The sequence below is a fragment of the Myotis myotis genome, unplaced genomic scaffold (assembly GCF_014108235.1).
Source record: "Myotis myotis isolate mMyoMyo1 unplaced genomic scaffold, mMyoMyo1.p scaffold_m19_p_8, whole genome shotgun sequence".
Classification (NCBI taxonomy): Eukaryota; Metazoa; Chordata; class Mammalia; order Chiroptera; family Vespertilionidae; genus Myotis; species Myotis myotis.
In genome coordinates this window covers 21082491-21104598 of record NW_023416390.1, presented here as the reverse complement: position 1 = coordinate 21104598, position 22108 = coordinate 21082491, and positions in this window count along the sequence as shown.

The following is a 22108-nucleotide window of genomic DNA, read 5'->3' as shown; positions in this document are numbered from 1 at the left end:
AATATCTCCTTCCAGAAGACTCAGCCCCTGGGGGCTCCTTGTGTTTGAGGAAGCTCTGGCTTGCGCAGAGCATGGGATCTTCACTGACAAAAGCCATTCAAAAGTCCTGCTTCTTGCTCAGCTGGTATGGCTCATCTGTAGAGTGTAGACCCAGGAATCAGGAGGTCAGCAGTTCTATTCCCGATCAGGGCACATGTCTGAGTTGCGGGCTCGATCCCGCAGTGGGAGGTGTGCAGGAAGCAGCCAATCAATGATATTCTTCTCTCATTGATGTTTCTATCTCTCTATCCCCCGCCCTTCTTCTCTCTCTCTCTAAAAAAAAAAAAAAAAATCAATAAAAACTTGCAAACAAACAAACAAAAAGTCCTGCAAAGTCCTGCTTCTTACTAGCTGTGACTTATAACACATTACCTAGCCTCTCTTCAGATGTTACATAGGTGCATTGGGCCATGCCAACCTCTCTGGTTGTTATGAAGATGGGGTGAAATATGCAAAGCACCTATCATCCTGCCTGGTCCTTACTACCCACTCAATTCAAATTTGATGTTCTACCAACATGATAAATGAGGGAGGAGGAGGAAGGGCAGGAGTGATAGTCACATGCATCAGGATTCCTGGGCTGAGAGGGAATGTTTTTTGAAGGACTTCCTCAAAACACAGCCCAGCCCAATGCTGAGAAAAACCTAAGGGTACAAAGAGGATGAAATCAGATGAATATATACTCCTATTGCAATGAGAAGCCTATGTTTACTAAAGGTGTACCTTCCAGGAGACCCATTCAAGAGATATCAATGGGCTTGTCCAAGGAAAGAACTGAGTTTTTGTCTCCAGGCAGGTTAGGAACTGAGTTAAGAAGTGGAAAACACATCATGAACATATTTTTTCTCTATTCTCTCCCAAGGTGTTATTACCAAGTCTCAGGCTTTAAACATCATCTATGTGCTGATGACTGCCAAATTTATATCTCCACCCAGGACAAAACTTTAGGCTTATAAATTGCCTACACTATATTTCTCCTTACATATTTATATGTAGATATAGATAGCAACTTAAAATGTACAAAACTCAGTTTCTGGTCTTCCTCTGTACCTCCCTCTAACTTCCCTCTAAATTCCTTGTGTTCTTGTGATTGCTTCTATGCATTATTTTGCAAGTTTTAAAAAGTATGCATTAATGGAATAATATACGAAGTTCCAAGGACTATACTAATCATGAGAAAATAGAATAAAACAAGGGATAATCTCTGCCCTCAAAGAGCTCATTAAATAGAAAGGAGGAGATAGTACATTGTCCTCAAAATATTATTCACACATCTCAATGTTTTAATATATGATGTAGGGTAGAAAGGGCAGAGAGATGTCCCCACATCTAAGGAGATTTTAAGCTGTTCCTTGAAAATGATGAAGAGGTTGTTATTTGGTGGGTATTGTGGGTCCCACGGTCCTGATTGGTTATTCTTGACCTATTTGAGAGAATTACACATGGCCACCTAGAGGTGAACTTTGGCCATGTCACTTGCATTTACCCAGTGGAATGTGAACAGAACTGTTGTAGGCTATGTTTAAGCAAAAGACTTAAAAGGAATCACCAGGTGCTGCTGTCCTTTCCCTTCTTTTGTAAGAATTGTAAGTTTGAGGGGTGGATTTACCCTTCAACCTGGATCTCAGAATGAAGAAGATTCCTGGAAAAGAATTACAACCAGAGTGAAGGCCAGTGAGAAATAAAACTTTGTTTTTGTAAGTCAATGAGATTATTTGGGTAGTTTATTGCTGTAGCATAAATGGCTAAAACTGACTAATAAAAATAATGGTACCAGAAGTGCAATGAAAAACCTACAATGTGTGACATTGGCTTTCAGGTTAAGTATTATGCAGTCAGGAAACTTCTTGGTGACTCATGTTATTTAGTGGAGAATCATTTGGTAAACCTGGTTCTTGAGGTATAGTAAAAGGCAGGTTATATAGCTGTAACAGGAGCTACTAGTACATACATAAAAATTCTGTGTGACAAACCACTCCCCAAGGCTCAGTGGGCTACAAAAGTAAGCATTTATTTCTTATTCATGTGCCTACACGTTGTCTGGGGTTCGGCTAATCTAAACTGAGCTTAGCTGGGCTTGGTGCCAACTGCATATTGAGTTTGTCTACTCCATGTGTTTCTCCAACTCCTTGGAGTAGCAGCTAACAGAGGCATGAACTTTTGGGGATGAAAGGTAGGAGCAGGGGGATACACTTCTCCCATGGTTTGGGTAGAAGAGGCAGTGGATATTTGCTAAATTATAATGTAATCAATCATAGTACCTTATGAACTTGTGGCTTTATATGAATAAATTGAAAAGAGCACAAACATGTAGTCATTTGTGCAAAGTTTTATTTGAGGCCCAACACTTAGTAAATGCTTGCTTTGGGCAAGCCACAATTCCTCTAAATCTCAGTTTCCTCATTTGAAAAACAGTAAAAAAAACTGACTGCAATATTTTCTGGAAGGAATAGAAATTCTAGTTAGCTCAAAAAAAGAGTGATTAGGTGATGATGTAGATACCCATCAGAAACAGATCTCATGGAGTCCAGGGGAAACTCAACAACTGCTGGGGTCCAACCCCAGCAGGTCCAGGGGTCCCCAAAGGTGTGGACGGAGTAGGCGAAGAAGGAAGGACATGGAGACAGCGTTCAGTTGATCAGCAGCCTAGCCAGGATCTCCAGCCAGGATCTCCAGCCAAGTTCTGGTCTGGATCTCCAGCCAGGTTCTGTGTCCATGTTGTCTTGCTAGGTTCTCCAGCCAGGTTCTGTAGCTATGTTCCCTCGCTAGGTTCTCCAGCCAGGTTCTGTCCAGGTTCTCCAGCCAGGTTCAGTCACCAGGTTCTAGTCAGGTTCTCTTGCCCATTTCTGTAGTCAGGTTCAGTCCAGGATCTTTTGCCATGTTCTCTCCAGCGAAGTTCTTCTGTCTCTAGTTCTGTGTAGGTTCTGTCTTCTTAGTTCTGTCTTCTTACATCTGTATTTATACTAGTTGATTCCAATCCTATCAATCTCTATTCCAAAGGTTAGGGTGTTTCTTATCTCCATTCCAGGGAGTAAAGATTATGTAGCTTAAGCATGATTGTTCCTAGTTAAAGTGATTAATTACCCGCCTGGCACTTAGTTAAGAGGTTTTATTTCCTCCCTAACTTCAGGGGAAAATCTCAGAGACCTTGGTTAAAACACATAGTGCCAAGAAGGTGAGCAAACATATTAAGAACAGTATGACATATATGCCAGGTCCCTTGAAACAGCAAGGATGGACCGGCTCCCAGCAAACAACCAGGACTTAGGACAGAGGAATAGTCAGCCCAGGGGACCTTCTGTACCCTGTAGACCTGCTGTCAATTGTTCTACCATTAATGTGCCCTAGCTGAATTCCATATGTCTGTTTCTCTTCTATTGAACTTCAGTTATGTGTGTGTTTGTGTATTGCTATTTTACACACACACACACACACACACACACACACACACACACACAGTTAACTTTCTAATAAAATAGAAATATAATTTATTTTGCTCCTTGAAGGGAGAAAGAAGCAAAGGTAAAAATGAGGTCTATTCAACACCCAAATATTCAGTAGCGTTGACTAAAAATAAAATGTTTGATATGAGAATATACTAGTATTTTCCTAAAAATCTGTTAAGTGGTGGCATTTCAAGTTTGTGTTGTGGTGGAGCAAAACAAGAGTAGTACTCAGCTGAAAATTAGCCAGAACATGGAGATTTGGGCTTTGGGGAAGTTTGAATCAAGTTTATTTAAGTCTGATTAGCACAACTCTAGACTGAGGCAACCAGGGACCCTCTTGTGGGCTCTGCACTTCAGAGGGCCCCTTTCTGGATCTCCTCCAGCTGTGTTCTTCCCTTTGGAGTGAGGAGCTTGTGGGCTTGGGGACATGCACATCTGTATGGAATCCATGGGACCCTGGAATCCCCTGTCCAAATGGTCCCAAACTGGCTTCCTAGGCCTGCAGAGGCTCTTGCCTACTCGGTCTATCTGGAGAGTGGCTCACCCAACCAGTGTGTACACTTCTGGATCAAAGGAGTGGCCAAAGAGATTTGTTTGCAGTAATGTGGATAGAAGTTGGTGTTGGACCCAGGATGTCTATATTGACACATGTGAGCCCATCTTGGTACTGGATGGAGCCTAGGGTGGGAAGGGGTTGGATTAGGAGCGTCCACTGGTGATACTCTTACCCCAGATCTTGCAGATCTAACAGAAAGGCTTATTTCTGAAGGCTTATATCATCAGGGAGGCCCCAGATGACATCTCATGCAGTATAATTTGGGATATCAAATTATAAGCCCTGCCTATAATACAGGGTATGCTTTGGGAAAACCTGACCTGAGAATTAATCATAAACCTCCTCCAACTGATATAATAATGAGGCACCATGAATATTTCAGCTACAGTTTTAATTTTCAAAAGCTTATCCATCTGCATTATGATCTTATAAGAAAAACATTCTATTCTTGGCCACTTGTAAAGTGAAATAGGCAAAAATTGCTTCTCATCTGAGGCAATCATTTCTCCATTGGGAATGCCAACAATGTCCTCTCCTTGGAAAGTTTATAGAGCTTATATCCTGCCTGTTCACCTTTAATAATAAAAAAAAGTTAAATATTTTAAAATAAACTTTCTTTAATGGGCCAGAAATACATACCCTCAGGTCTTCTGCTTCTTTAAACATCCCGAGGGCTGTAAAAATCCTCTCAGTTGGACTGAGTACCATGTCAGCGATGTGCCCAACTTGGTTGGTTTGTGGGGCTATGGGTGGGTGGGGAGAAGATTCCAAGCATCGCTATTTCTTTATTTGTGTCTATTGACTATATACATTCTTTCTGCTGCTTGACTGAGTAAACTGAATGCTCTCTAGCTTTTGTGCTTATTTTTCTTTGCCTGCAGAGATGTAAATGCCCCCCCCCCTCATGTGCCCACCATTCACATGGGACCCTTCAAGTACAAAGCAGAGTTTAACCTTTTGTCCCCAGTGTCCCTCATTCTTCTTCAGGAGTCCTCTCCTAGACTGCAGAGAAGAAAGGGCACTGAACTTGGAACCAGGTGGTCAGATTGCAAACCCAAGGCTCTTCACTAATCAACTAGATAATGTTGGACAAATCATTTAAACATACGCTGATTAGAAAGAAGCCACACATTCACTTATTCTTTCAAAAAGTACATACCCAGGACTAGTGCGTGTTAGAGAGCATGAAACACAGCCAGAAAATGTTGTAACTGTGCCTTATGGACGTAAGCAACCAATTGTTGACAAGTAGAAGAGTACTGAAAAAGAAATTATTTCAGAGTTTTACACTGAGAATTGGTGTGCAATAGCTGTCTGAGGTGAGTATCTCTCCCTTTTCAGTAATTATAGCTGCTGTTTATTTTTTTTTATATTCTCACCCACAACTTCCTTTAAAAATATATGCAAGAATGCATTGAGGTTGGAGTGAATTTCAATAAAGTTTGTTCGGATTATTTGAAAATGGGATTCCTCTGGGGTATTGCAAAACTGGGCTTGGGATCTTGGTCTAGGAATAAGTAGATGGTCTTTTACATTCAGAGGAAAAGAAGGCAACAGGAGATCATGGTACAACTGGTGAGGCAATGGGGTCAAGAGTTCAAGTAAGAATAGTCTGAATACAAATCATCACAAAGGAAGAGGAAATGTTCCATTTCTCCCAACTCCTTGACCCATAGATTGGAGTCACAGATACAGCTGTTCTCTCAGCAGAAATGTATTAAGACCATATGTAAAGATAAATATTCTGGTCCTGAGCAAGATAAGGAAACAAAAAGCAAAGAGTAAGGCAGTGGGATACCTCACAGACTGCTGTGTTTCCTCCCACACTAAGGAATACTCTGAACCGTAGGAGGTACAGATCCTGTTCACCCTTTTGCTCATTTATTCAACAAATATTTATTGAGTGACTGCTGTGGGCTGGGACTTCAGAAGGAAGCAAAATCTGGCATAGTCCCTGCCTTCATGTATGTTAGTAAAGGACACTGACATTAGTCAAAAACTCATCTTCAGTTGTGATGGTGAGGATTACTATGAAGGGAACATGTACAGTTACAAAGAGAGGCTATACTGAAGTGATGCTTGATGTCTGTTGGCACAGTCACATCTCCTTATCTCTCTCTTCTATCTTTCTCTTCCATCATTTAGGGAAACTTGTAATTACATTGGGCCCAACTGGATAAAGTAGGATCATGTTCCTATCTCAAGGCCCTTGAATCATATCAGCAAGGTCCCTTTTTGATATATAAGGTAACATATTTACAGGTTTCAGGGATTAGTATGTGGCTATCTTTGGGGAGTCATTATTCTGCCCACAACATCAGGGCATCTGTATTTAAACCTGAGGAAGAATTGAAGGGTAAATTATCTATGAAAACACATTTTCATTTCTAAGCAAGTAGAGAATGTAGCTTTAAGAGACTTAGCCAACGCAGTTGGAAGGTAAGCTTTCAGCAAAAGTCATGCTCAGTAAATGAGAGACAGAGCCCAGAACTTAATGCCTGAATGAAATGTTTATGGTGTATAAGGCTGGCCTATTCTAAAAGCAAATAAAATTCTTGATAATCCAAGAGATTTGTGAATTGATTTGAAAGCACAAGGGCTCTGGCACTCTGCCTGGCTGTGACAATCCAGGGTGTTATTTCTCTAAATGTATCTCCCCTGCCATTGAAAGGAGTCTGGTTTTCTGCTCCTTTGGAGATTCCAAGTATTCTGTTTATTAGCATCACCATCCACCCCATCCCACACACCTCTTCCCAGAAGACTCTAAATTGGTTTAATCAGTTTAATCATATTGTATGTTTCCCTAGTAGAATTTTTCCAATTTGCTTTTATGGTAATTTTTTTCTTTCCTCCTCACTTTTCTCAATAAAATGTAACCTCTTGAGGAAAACTCAAGTGACCTTTTGTAACAGAAATCAAGATACGGTAAAGAGAAGAGATTCTGCACCACACCTCCTGTGCCCATTAGGCTAAGTTGACATCTGGTGTTGGCAGTTCTTGGCAGATGTTGACCCAAAGCCACATTTCCTCTCATTATAACTCCACAGAGAGCTCAAGTTGTCTCCAGGTCACACAGAATACCTTCCTGAAGGGTCAGGGCCATGTGTAGGTGGGGAGAGGTGGAGGATTCCATGAACAGGCTGGAGCTTTTCATGGAAATCTTCCCAAGCCAGACAGAGACTTTGCAACGAAGGAGCAGGGTGAGGGGACTGGACCAGGGGTGGGCAACCTTTTTGTGAGTGCGTGCAAAACCAGCAAAATCACTGACTCAAAATTCTTCTACATGCCAACCCTAATTTTTTGAAAACATGTTACACCTACTTGGTATATCTAAAGGTGTACATATGTGAAGAACCTTGAAGAAATAATAAAATTCATTCGAGTGACAAAAACACAGTATATGATGATGAAAAATACATTTTTTTGATTAATTAAATCTTTATTGTTCAGATTATTACAGTTGTTCCTCTTTTTTCCCCCCATAACTCCTCTCCACCCAGTTCCCACCCCACCTTCCTCCCTCACTCCCCACCCATTGTCCTCATCCATAGGTGCACGATTTTTATCCAGTCTCTTCCCGCATCCCCCCTCACCCCTTCCTCCCCCGAGAATAGTCAGTCCACTCCCTTTCTATGCCCCTGATCCTATCTAATAAAAGAGAAACATAGTAATTGGCGTACGACTGCTACCCTTCCCGTTGGCTAATCAGGGCCATATGCAAATTAACTGCCAGCCAAGATGGTGGCCAGCAACCAAGCAGCTTGAAACTAACATGAGGCTTGCTTGCTTCAGTGACGGAGGAAACCAACATTCCCCGCCTGCCTTGCCGGCCTCTGCGCATGCAGTTTGAAACATTGTAACAAATATAGAAGCTAAACAAAACCCCAGAAACCTGCTTTCAGCGAGCCAGGATCTCAGAGCTGGAGTTATACATTGTTTCGATTATAGAACCCAAACAAACCAGAAACCTGTTTTCAGCAGCAGAGGCCTCAGAGCTGGAGCCAGAGCTAAAGCTGGCCCAGAATTTAAAAAAAGAAAAAAAGGAGCAGTTGGGAGCTTCAGCCCTCAGCCCCTCACCCAGATGGGCCAGGCACCCCAGTGGGGACCCCCACCCTGAAGGGTGTGTGACCAGCTGCAAACAGCCATCATCCCCTCACACAGGCTGGCCAGGCACCCCAGTGGGGACCCCCACCCTGATCCAGGACACCCTTCAGGGCAAACCAGCCAGCCCCACCCATGCACCAGGCCTCTATCCTATATAGTAAAAGGGTAATATGCTTCCCAGCACCGGGATCAGCGGAGCCGTGAGGCCTCCCAGCACCGGGATCAGTGGAGCCCAGAGGCCTCCCGGCACCAGGATCAGCGTGACAGGGGGCAGAGCCCAAATCCCCTGATCGCCCTGCGGCTCTGTGTGTGACAGGGGGCGGGGCCACAACCCCCTCCCCCACGGGCCCTGCTCTGTGTGTGACGGGGTAGAGCCATAACCTCCCCATCAGCCCTGCCCTGAGTGTGAGAGTGGCGGCGCCCCAACCCCCTGATCCGCCCTGCTCTGTGTGTGACAGGGGGCGGTGCCCCAACTCCCCTATCGGCCCTACTCTGTGAGTGACAGGGGGGAGCTCCTCAACCCCCTGATGGGCCCTGCTCTGTGCATGACAGGAGGGAGCTCCCCAACCCCCCTGATGGACCCTGCTCTGTGCATGACAGGGTAAGGAACCCCAACCCCCCTGATGGGCCCTGCTCTGTGCATGAGAGGGGCCAGTGCCCCAACCCCTGGATTGGCCCTGCTCTGTGTGTGACAGGGGGTGGCACTGCAACCTCCCCATCGACCCTGCCTTGAGTGTGACGGGGGTGGTGCCCCAACCCCCCAATTGGCCCTACCCTGAGCGTGACTGAGGGTGGCATCGCAACCTCCCAATCCGCCCTGCTCTGTGCATGACAGGGGGCGGCGCCCCAACTCCCCAATCGGCCCTGCTCTGAGCCCGACCAGGGGCTGCACCTAGGGATTGGGCCTGCCCTCTGCCACCCGGGAGCAGGCCTAAGCCAGCAGGGCATTATCTCCCGAGGGGTCCCAGGCTGCGAGAGGGCACAGGCCAGGCTGAGGGACTCCCCCTTCCCCCCGAGTGCACAAATTTTTGTGCACCAGGCCTCTAGTTCTATTATAATCACCAGTTCATTCTGTTCATCAGATTATTCACTTGATTTTCAGATTCACTTGTTGATAGATGTGTATTTGTTGTTCATAATTTGTATCTTTACCTTTTTCTTCTTCTTTCTCTTCTTAAAGGATACCTTTCAGCATTTCATATAATACTGGTTTGGTGGTGATGAACTCCTTTAGCTTTTCCTTATCTGTGAAGCTCTTAATCTGACCTTCAATTCTGAATGATAGCTTTGCTTGATAAAGTAATCTTGGTTGTAGGTTCTTGGCATTCTTCACTTTGAATATTTCTTGCCACTCCCTTCTGGCCTGCAAAGTTTCTGTTGGGAAATCAGCTGACAGTTGTATGGGTACTCCCTTGTAGGTAACTGACTGTCTTTCTCTTGCTGTTTTTAAGATTCTCTCTTTGCCTTTTGCTCTTAGCATTTTAATTATGATGTGTCTTGGTGTGGTCCTCTTTGGATTCCTTTTGTTTGGGGTTTTCTGCACTCCTGGACTTGTAAGTCTATTTCTTTCACCAGGTGGGGGAAGTTTTCTGTCATTATTTCTTCAAATAGGTTTTCAATATCTTGTTCTCTCTCTTCTTCTGGCACCCCTATAATTCTGATGTTGGTATGCTTGAAGTTGTCCCAGAGGCTCCTTGCACTATCTTCATATTTGTGTATTCTTTTTTCATTTTGCTTTTCCGGTTGGGTGTTTTTTGCTTCTTCACATTTCAAATCGTTGACTTGATTCTTGCGATCCTCTAGTCTGCTGTTGGGATTCTGTATAATATTCTTTATTTCAGTCAGTGTATGCTTAATTTCTAGTTGGTCCTTTATCACAACCTTGAGGGTCTCATTAGATTTCTTGTAGGTCTCATTAAGTTTATCAGCAGTTTCTAGAAAATTCTTGACAAACCTTAAAAAGTGTGGTTTTGAACTCTATATCCAGTAGTTTGCTTTCCTCCATTTCTGTCATTTGTGTCCTTTTTCTTTGTCTCCACATTTTTTATGCTTCCCTGTGTTGATAAAGTGGATTTCTGTGCTAAGTGTCCTCTAGGGCCCAGTGGTTCAGCCTCCCTAATTACCTGAGGAGGACACTCTTGGTGCACCCCCTTGTAGTCTTTGTGCACAGTCTTGTTGTAGTTAAGCTTTGATTGTTGTAGTTATCACTGGGAGGAATTGACCTCCAGGCCAATTGGCTGTGAGAATCAGCTGTGTCTTCAGTGGGAGAACTTCTGTGCTGGAGACACCCCTCCAGGGCAAGACTTGCTTCAATGGGGCTTTGGTGCTTGCTGAGTCTGCCCCCTGAGTGTGTCCTTTATGGTTCCATGGAGCTACAAACTGGATTGTCCCACTCTGAACTCTGGGTACACTGGCTCCTGGATCTCTAGGGAGGTGCTAATCTAGCCTCTGCCTTCGGCTACCCAGCAAAAGCCTCCCTGCAGGGCTTGGGCGGGGCGGGTCCCACGGGATTAACAGGATGGGGCTAGCAGTTATGGCTGCTCTTCTCAGAGGCTCCACTTCTCAGTGTCCTGGCAATTGCTGCAAGTACCTCCGAGAGAAAGCTGCCCTTGAGTTCCGACCTATTCCAGACAGTCCCGCTTCTCCCCTATGAGTCTGGGTCACCAGAGACTCACCCAGAACTGGAGCTCAGAGCCTGAGACTCCCTCCCGATTGAAAACGCTCTGCGTGCACCTCTGTACCTTAGTATTGACTTCCGCACTGCGCCTCCTCTAAGTCTTGGTATGCTTTTCTCTTTCCTTCTAGTTGTAGAATTTCCACTCAGCCAGCCTTCCTGTGGTTCTGGATAATGTCTGTTCCGTCTTTTAGTTGTATTTTTGAAGTGGTTGTTCGAGGCAGCAAACTCCAGTGTTTACCTATGCCGCCATCTTGGTTTCTCCCTACATTTATTTTTTAATGTATACATGTACACTGATAGTCTGACAGAAAACTTTATGACTTCGTTTGATATTATCAGTGGGACTTTTGCTGCTGCATCAATGATGACAGAGATTTTACATCAGGTTTATTTTTCGTGACCTTCAGAGATATGCATGAGCTACTACTTTTATCCGTCAGGCTACTCCTATTATGAGACTTAAGAAAATTCATCACTGAGAACAAAGATTCACAAGGGTATGTGGATGAAAACACGGAGAGTAACGTTGTTGCAAGGTTTTTTAAACAGAAAAAATTTTCTGGAATGGCATTCCAAGTCCTCAATAGATCATTTTTGACACTTCTCTCTGGTACTCCTGTCTCTAATCGCTTTTTTTTCAATGTTTTCCAAGTCAACTCTAAGGTCAATAAATTTCTGCTTCCAAATTGAGCTACTCTGGGCCCAAGACCGAAGGACAGAGAAGCTCAGGGTTTCAGAAAAAAATGGGATTACCAATGACAGTCGACATGATTTGATGGTCAGCACACAGAACTCAGAGTATCATCTCTGCTTGCTTGAAAACTTGCTTGAAAAGTATGCAGGTTGTTTTCATTTTACAGAAACCCTAAGAGCAGATGATTTTGCATATAGATCTATTAACCGATGCCGTCGGAGCATTCAGTGTTTCCTGAATATGAACTACATGTATGCTAAAACTGCATAGAACAGAGGAGAAGGAAGATGGCGGCGGTATAGGCAGACGCGTCCCAGGTCGTGTCCCTGAGCAAATGGAGTGAGCAGCTGAAACTAGTAACATCCACCCCGAATTGGCGAAATTCCTCAGCTGGCGAGACGGTTTGCAGCTGGGAAGAGCAGAACTCCCCTGGAAAGGTAAAAAAAAACCCAGGGATTTGGGCAGGAAAGTTTGCCAGACCTCTGAGCCCAGAGAGTCGGAGGGAGACCGCGTGGCAGACAGCCGCGTCCCTTGGGACAGGCACAGCCCCTGACGGGGGAAAGGAGAACCGCGGGATTCCTGGCGCCGCCGGGGGAATTGCGAACTGGGTTCTGTGATCACGGAGGACTGAGCCTAAAGGGGGCAGCCTGAAGAGCTGACCAGACCATGCAGTCCCTGTAAGAGAAGAAGCTTACAGGAACCAAGCCTTCCCCGTTTCCACGGCCGGTGTTTGTTTGTTTGTTTTCACTGAATCCTGTTCATGGGACATTTCGGATACAGACACTCACCTGTGCTGAAGAGAGGGAGAGTGTGCGGAGGAGTGGAATCTGGGGAGAGACTGAGGAGAGAAGGGGGGCCGGGAGAGGTGGCAGCGAATTGAGTGCTGAGACACCCCTGAGCCCAGGACTGAGGCAGCCATTCTCTCCGGAGAGTGAGACTCCTCCTCCCAGCCCCCAGGCAAGGAGCACAGCCACACCCAGATTCCACCCTGTAGGAGATCAAGGATTAAAATAACCTGATCAGTCCCTGGGAGTTAACAGGGTCTGGCCTATAGAGGGATTTTCAATCCCAGCAGCAACACAGCACTGGTAACTCTTACGCAGCCAGCTCTGGGCAGTGAACTTCCACTGGACAGAGAGGCCCTATAGCCTCAGAGGCCAACCCCAGAACACTGCCACCCAGAGGCTGACCCACAAACTGACTCTCTGCTAAACACAAAATAAGGCAGTCTGGGAAACAAATGCGGCTTGCTTTAAAATAAGGACTGTGGTTTACAACACAGAGGAACAGGGTATCGCAGGGAAACTCAACACTCTCCTGAATACCTGGCAGGTCTAAGGCGAGCCACACTGAAGAATAGAAGAACCGAAGGACCTTCACTACTGCAATATTTTTTTTTCTTTTTTCACCTTAACTAAGAAACCAATTTTTTTTTCTTTTTTTTTTCTTCTTCTTCTTTTTTTTTCTCTTCTTTTTTCCATCACCTGATTTACCCTTTTAATTACTACCTTCTTATTTTTAACCAGCATTATTACTGCTACCATTTTACCATTTTTTTTTAAAGTGCCATTTTATTTTCTCTTTATTTTATTTTGGGATTAGTGTTCTCCATTCTATTTTCATCATTATATTATTGGTTGTTTCTAGTTTGCATTCATCTCCAGGGAGCTGTTGCTGGAATTTGTTGGGATTAATGGCTGTTCTATAGGAGTATTCTCCTCATATAAAAAAGTCTCTTCCACTCCTCCACTTCATTCTCTCTTTTCGCTCTTTTTTTTTCTTTTCTTTTCTTTTCTTTTCTCGCTTTTATTTTCCCCCCTCCTTTTTCCCAATTTCATTTTTGCACTCCTTTTTTTGGTCCCTAATTTTCTTTTCTTTTTTCTCTTTTCTCTTTTTCTCTTCCTTCTTCCTTATCCCCTAATTCTCTTAATTCAGGTGGTCACCTTTATTTGGGGTTATTAATATCGTGAATATATTTGTGTATAGTGCCTGGTACGTGGTGCCTTGTTGTGTTGTATTTTGTGCCTTTAAAACAACGCAGCAGATCCAAGCAACAGCAACCTCCTGAGCACCACACCCTCTGCTGAGGAACAGCAGCTGTACGTGAAACCTTGCCCCACCAGCCAGAAGAGCCACCACAGCTGTGAACAGCACCCACCAGAGGAGCTGCTGCCAACTGAAGAGCAGCTGCTACCGCAACCGCCCGAAGAGCAACCACAGACCAAGGAGTCACTGCCACCAAGGAAGCAGCCACTGAATGACTCAACGTCTAGATATGTCAGCTAGATCAAACATGGGTAGACAAAGAAACCCCCAAAGGAAAGAGAAGGAGGACTCTCCAGAAAAGCAGCTAAGTAATACAGAGGCATGCAACATGACAGAAAAAGAATTCAGAATAAGGGTCCTAGAGTGCATAAACCGGATGGAGGAAAAAATCGACAACCTCTCCAAGAAGCAAGAAGAAACAGATGAAAAAATCGATAACATATGGAAGAAGCTAGAAGAAACAGATGAAAAAATCAACAACTTAAGTAAGACCCAAGAAGAAATGAAGAGTGATATAGCTGCAATGAAAAACTCCATTGAAAGTATCAACAGTAGACTAGGAGAAGCGGAGGACCGAATTAGTGATTTAGAAGACAAGGAAGCAAAACACACCCAAAACGTACTGCAATTGGAGAAAAAAATGAAAAGACAGGAGGAGAGCCTAAGGGAGCTTTGGGACAACATGAAACGAAACAACATACGAATAATAGGGGTACCAGAACAACAGAAGGATGAACAAGGATTAGAAAACCTATTAGAAGAAATAATATCAGAAAACTTCCCTGAGGTGGGGAAGAAAAAAGTCACACAAGCCCAGAGAGTCCCAAACAAGGTGAACCCAAAAAGACCCACACCAAGACACATCATAATTACCATGGCAAATGTTCAGGACAAAGAGAGAATCTTACAGGCTGCAAGAGAGAGACGGAAAGTTACATACAAGGGATCTCCCATTAGATTGTCAAATGATTTCTCAACAGAAACACATCAGGCCAGAAAAGAATGGACGGAAATTTACAAAGTGATGCAAAGCAAAGGACTGAATCCAAGAATACTCTATCCAGCAAGGCTATCATTCAAACTTGAAGGGGAAATAAGAAGCTTCACAGACAAAAAAAGGCTAAGGGAGTTTATCACCACCAAGCCAGCAATGCAAGGAATGCTAAAGGGACTGGTATAAAAATAAGAAATAAAAAGCTCAGAAAGAAAACAGCCACACAAAAACAGAAATGCCTACAAACAAGTACCTTTCAATAATAACTTTAAACGTAAACGGACTAAATGCTCCAAACAAAAGACATCGAGTGGCTGAATGGATAAAAAAACATGACCCATACATCTGCTGTCTACAAGAAACCCACCTCATTAGAAGGGACTCACACAGACTGAAAGTGAAAGGTTGGAAAAATATCTTTCAGGCAAATGGAAAGGAAAAGAAAGCTGGGGTAGCAATACTTATATCAGACAAAATAGACCTCAAAGTGAAGGCCATAACAAGAGATAAGGAAGGCCACTACATAATACTAAAGGGATCAACACAACAAGAAGATATAACCCTGGTAAACATATATGCACCCAATGCAGGAGCACCCAAATTCATAAAAAAACTCCTGGAAGATATCAAAGGAGAGATCGACAACAATACAATCATAGTAGGGGACTTTAATACACCACTGACAGCACTGGATAAGTCCTCTAGACAAATAATCAGCAAAGATACAGCAATCCTAAATGACTCACTAGATCAGATGGACTTAATAGACATCTTCAGAACACTTCACCCGAAAGCCAGGGAATATACATTCTACTCAAATGCTCATAGGACATATTCAAAAATAGACCATATATTGGGTCACAAGCAAAGTATCCCCAAATTCAAGAAAATTGAAATCATAAAAAGCGTCTTCGCAGACCATGATGGCATAATATTAGAAATAAACTACAATAAAAACAACCCAAAATACTCAAACACCTGGAAGCTGAATAGCATGCTATTAAATATTGATTGGGTTACCAATGAAATCAAAGAAGAAATTCGAAACATCCTGGAAACTAATGACAATGAAAACACAACAATCCAAAACCTATGGGACACAATGAAAGCAGTCCTGAGAGGGAAGTTTATAGCTCTACAGGCCTATCTCAAAAAACAAGAAAAAATGGTAGTAAATCATCTAACTCTACAACTCAAAGAATTAGAAAGACAGCAACAAGAAAACCCCAGAGTGAGCAGAAGGAAGGAGATAATAAAGATTAGAGCAGAAATAAATGACATAGAGACCAAAAAAACAATACAGAAAATCAATGAAACCAAGAGCTGGTTCTTTGAAAGGATAAACAAGATTGACAAACCTCTAGCCAGACTCACCAAGAAGCAAAGAGAGAGGACCCAAATAAACAAAATCAGAAACGATAGAGGCGAAATAACAACAGACCCCACAGAAATACAAATGATTGTTAAAAAATACTATGGACAGCTCTACTCCAACAAACTAGACAACCTGGAGGAAATGGACAAATTCCTAGAAAAATACAACATTCCAAAACTCAATCAGGAAGAATCTAAAAATCTCAACAGGCCAATAACTATGGAAGAAATTGAAGCAGTCATCAAAAAGCTTCCAGCAAACAAAAGCCCAGGACCAGACGGCTTCACAGGGGAGTTTTACCAAACATTCAAGGAAGAACTAAAACCTATCCTCCTCAGACTACTACAAAAAATTCAAGAGGAAGGAACACTTCCAAGCTCATTCTATGAAGCCAGCATCACCCTAATACCAAAACCAGGTAAAGACAACACAATGAAAGAGAATTACAGGCCAATATCCCTCATGAACATAGATGCCAAAATCCTCAACAAAATCTTAGCAAATCGGATCCAGCAGTACATCAGAAAGATCATACACCATGACCAAGTAGGATTTATCCCAGGGATGCAAGGATGGTACAATATCCGCAAATCAATAAACGTGATACATCACATAAACAAATTGAAAGAAAAAAACCACATGGTCATATCAATTGATGCAGAAAAAGCATTTGACAAAATTCAACACCCATTTTTGATAAAAGCTCTCAGCAAGGTGGGAGTAGAAGGATCATACCTCAACATAATAAAAGCCATATATGACAGGCCCACAGCCAACATCATACTCAATGGACAAAAACTAACACCATTTCCCCTAAGAACAGGAACAAGACAGGGATGCCCCCTCTCACCACTCCTGTTCAACATAGTACTGGAAGTGTTAGCCATTGCAATTCGGCAAGAAGAAGAAATAAAAGGCATCCAAATTGGAAAAGAGGAAGTAAAACTGTCCTTATTTGCAGACGACATGATATTATACATACAAAACCCTAGAGACTCCATCAAAAAACTACTGGACTTAATACATGAATTTGGCAATGTAGCAGGATACAAAATTAACCCCAAGAAATCCGAGGCATTTCTATACACCAATAGTGAACTTTCAGAAAGAGAGATTATAAAAACAATCCCGTTTACCATCGCACCAAAAAAATTAAGCTACCTAGGAATAAACTTAACTAAAGAGGTAAAAGACCTCTACTCAGAAAACTACAGGACGTTGAAAAAAGATATAGAGGAAGACATAAACAGATGGAAGAACATACCGTGTTCATGGATTGGTAGAATCAACATCATTAAAATGTCCATACTACCCAAAGCAATCTATAAATTCAACGCACTTCCCATTAAAATACCAATGGCATACTTCAGAGATCTAGAACGAACTCTCCAAAAATTCATCTGGAATAAAAAAAGACCCCGAATAGCTGCAGCAATCCTGAAAAAGACCAAAGTAGGTGGGATCTCAATACCAGATATCAAGATGTATTACAAAGCCACTGTTCTCAAAACTGCCTGGTACTGGCACAAGAATAGGCATATAGATCAATGGAATAGAATAGAGAGCCCAGAAATCGGCCCGAACCAATATGCTCAATTAATATTTGACAAAGGAGGCAAGAACATACAATGGAGCCAAGATAGTCTCTTCAATAAATGGTGCTGGGAAAATTGGACAGATATATGCAAGAAAATGAAACTAGACCACCAACTTACACCATACACAAAAATAAACTCAAAATGGATAAAGGACTTAAATGTACGACAGGAAACCATAAAAATTCTAGAAGAATCCAAAGGCAACAAAATCTCAGACATATGCCGAAGCAATTTCTTCACTGATACAGCTCCTAGGGCACTTGAAACGAAAGAGAAAATGAACAAATGGGACTACATCAAAATAAAAAGCTTCTGCACAGCAAAAGAAACCATCAACAAAACAACGAGAAAACCCACTGTGTGGGAAAACATATTTGCCAATGTCATATCTGATAAGGGCCTAATCTCCAAAATTTATAGGGAACTCATACAACTTAACAAAAGGAAGATAAACAATCCAATCAAAAAATGGGCAAAGGACCTAAATAGACACCTTTCAAAAGAGGACATTCAGAAAGCCAAGAGACATATGAAAACATGCTCAAAGTCACTAATCATCCGAGAGATGCAAATCAAAACAACAATGAGGTACCATCTCACACCTGTCAGACTGGCTATCATCAACAAATCAACAAACGACAAGTGCTGGAGAGGATGTGGAGAAAAAGGAACACTTGTGCACTGCTGGTGGGAATGCAGACTGGTGCAGCCATTATGGAAGACAGTATGGAGTTTCCTTAAAAAACTGAAAATGGAACTCCCATTTGACCCTGTGGTCCCACTTCTAGGAATATATCCCAAGAAACCAGAAACACCAATCAGAAAGGATATATGCACCCCTATGTTCATAGCAGCACAATTCACCATAGCTAAGATCTGGAAACAGCCTAAGTGCCCATCAGTAGATGAATGGATCAGAAAACTGTGGTACATCTACACGATGGAATACTATGCTGCTCTAAAAAGGAAGGAACTCTTACCATTTGCAACGTCATGGATGGATTTGGAGAGCATTATGCTAAGTGAAATAAGCCAGTCAATGAAGGAAAAATACCACATGATCTCACTCATTCATGGATAATAGAGACCATTATAAACGTTTGAACAATAATAGATACAGAGGCAGAGCTGCCTCAAACAGATTGTCAAACTGCAGCAGGAAGGCCGGGGAGGGTTGCGGGGCAGGAGGTAGGGGGGTAAGAGATCAACTAAAGGACTTGTATGCATGCATATAAGCATAACCAGTGGACATAAGACATTGGGGGATAGGGGAGGCTAGGGGACTGTCTAGGGCGGGGGGATAAAATGGACACATATGTAATACCCTTTGTAATACTTTAAGCAATAAAAAAAAAAAAAACAAATTGAGCTACTCTGAAATTCAATCAACTGCATTTCAAAGTCAGCCATGTCTATGGTCTTTAAGATAACTTGTTATGTAAAATTATTTATTTATCTAAGATGGACCTACACTGAATTTATCTGAAAAATAAAAAAAGTCAATATTAATAAAAAAATTGTAAATGGAAGATTATAAGAGAGGGTTTCATGTGCCAGCAAAAGTTACTGGTGTGCCATGTTTGGCACTCATGCCAGGGTTTGCCCACCCCTGGTCTAGACCATCGTAGTTGAGATCTTCCCAAATTAAATATGGATCCAGGGATCTAATTTCTTTTAAGAAGCTACTTTTCTCTCCCCTCTCTCTCCATGGAGCTTCCATATATCAGCATTAACTGATTAATTCTTTGGGAGGAAGGAAAAATTGGGACGTTTGAATAAGAGCTGAAATCCTCTGTTTTCTAAGTCATAGACACTGAGGTTAGATCTTGGAGGAGATTGAGGTTTCTTCTCTTTGCCACCATTTTGCAAGATATGAGGGAGATATCCCTCCCATTCTCCTGACCTATAACAGGCAGATAATCACATCCTATGTTGGGAGAAATTACAACATACTGAAAAGCACTTTTAAGATGACTGGCATCCAAAAAGGTGTTAGTAAATGTTCACTAAGAGGCAGGTGGTGATGATGATGATGATGACCTATTTGTTCTAACTTATCCTTATGGTTGGGTTCTCAAGCCTTATAAAGGTGAGAACAGTTAGAAAAACTAGTCTTTTTCCCCAACTTTACTCTATTGACAAAATAAAATTCTAGCAACTTATCTTGCCCCTTATTGAATTGGCCTACACATAAGTTTCTTTTTAGTTCAGATTCAATTCTCTGTTATTCATGTGTTTGTTGATCTCTATCAGTTATCATCATTAAGTGACTCTCTGACTACTGTGGGGTTGCTGCTTGCAGATTATGCTACTCTGGGAGTAACTATAAAGAGTCAGATAATTCTATACCTTTCAATTCCTTAGATCCTACCACAGTCCTCCCAAAGTACTCCTTTCAAAATGTGCATTATTAAACACGTTGAACAGTTCTGGCTTAATTCATTAGGTTACACATTTCCCTTCTCCTCATAGGTTGGACAGTTCAAAATAAATTGTGAAGATGATCTGCTAAATGTTATTCTGCCGCCCAAATAAGCATGCTGATTAGAGACAGACCACAGTCTCAGATTTTCCTGAAGGCTTCTTCATGAGCCATCTGCTCTTTCATGTTTTGGTCCCAAAGAGCACTTTCCCATCTCTCCCAGAGGGTCTAAATGCTCATTTACAAGATGCACAGAGGGAAAAAGTAAAACAACAAGAAGATGGTGCATAGCTCAGTGCAGCCCCTGACAACAGATCCCCCAGACTCCCTTCTTTGAAGCCCATAAACTGCTCTGTAAAAATTAAAAGCATGAATTTATAGGGCCCAAGAGGAGCCAGAAGGTGAAGACCCATCTCCAACCAATGGGTCAAGCATACTAATGAAACAGTATGATGAGGCCTTGCCAACTTCTAGCCAATAAAATATCTTTCCTGACTTCCCAGTCTTTGACCTTCTCTTTCCCATGCAAAACTAAGTGGGGACATAAATGAGGGAGTAAGGTCAAAAAGAACAGCAAAAGAAAGCCAAATACCCAGCATGCCTTGGCCTTGTAAGGGGACAGTTGGATCACAGTGATCTCCTTCCTGGACCCTTCATTCCTTTCTAGATCCCTTGGTCATCCTGCTCGCTTAACCACCTCCTGATTTTCCATTTCCTGGGAGCCTGGGTTAGTGACTAGCAAGTAGTTGTTTTCAAAATAGTTCTAGCATCTAGCTGAAAATAGAAGCCCAAGGTCTAGTGGAACTTGAGGAAACTGAGTGAATCCTGTGGGAAGTGGAAGAGTCAAAGGTTTGGAAGGCATGACTGGGTCATGCTGGCATTGTGATTTTGGCCACATTAACCTCTTTGGGTCTCAGCTTTCTCATCCCTAAAAGGATTAGAGTGGGGCTGGAATGTATCTTGAGATTTCTTTGATACTCTCTAGTTCTTAAGCAGATCTGGGACCTAGGGAAGAAGGTGTAGAAGGAATCAGCAGTAGAAGCATCATGAGACAATAGGGACTGGAAGCAATTTAGGCTCAACTTTCTGAGTGACCAGTATTGCCTGCATTTTGCCCATTTATCTAGCTCTGGCTAATATTGCATTGATTTATGTTTACATGACTGGGAATCTTTCTAATTCTTTGAGTTTGAGTAAAAGAAAGAGCAAGAACGAGAGAGAGAGAGAGAGAGAGAGAGAGAGAGAGAGAGAGAGAGTTGAGATTGAACAAACTTGGGTTGTGTAAGAGGAATAATTATTACAGATGTATCAAATACTGAATTATTCCTTTGTATCTTGTTTGAGCACAAAAAATATCTTCCCTATAACTTAAGGGTGCAGTACCTTACACCACCACACCCTTTCCCAAAGAGGCAATGAATTTGAATTGCCATCAACCACTGTGTGGCATATACATATGGGGCTGATGCATATTGGGGTTCAGATGAGCTAATGTTTAGGTAATGAGTTGCTGCATATTCATCTGCCAACAACCTGGAGTTGGCAAAACCAGATATGCTGTCCCCTAGATTAGAGCCACTGGAACCCAGAGAAGGCTTTAGTTTAGCTGTTGGATGGACTCAGGCTGGAAATGAAAGCTGAATGATCAAGATTTATTTAGTCCAAGATGTAGATGGAGGAAAGGGATGGTTCCAAATGGACTTTTCAGGGAAAGGTAACATCAACACTGCCCTCCACAGATGTACAGACTCCAGGCTTCTGGGACAGTGAGATAAATACTTGAACTAAAAGATAGGATAGCTTCTTCTGTTGGACTAGGCAATCTCCAAGGTCCAGAAAATAGAAGTAGTTTATCGAAAGTCACACAACTGGTTAGTGGATGGGCTGGAATTGATACTCAAGTTTATTTCTTATTTGCCAATGGGGAAATTAAATATGCTATGTTCTGGGTGGATGCTGTGTGCTTCAGTCTTCTGATACCTTGCCTGATTCTCTTCCCAGTGGATTAGGACAACTTGATTCCTATTGAATGCATTTCCTTCCTTACCAAACTTTTCTTCTTTTTGCTAAGATAATGGGATGGAGAAAAAAGCATGGATGATAGATGTTTTCAATTTGGAATTAGGTTGGTGATCATGGGTTTTGGATGAGGTCTCT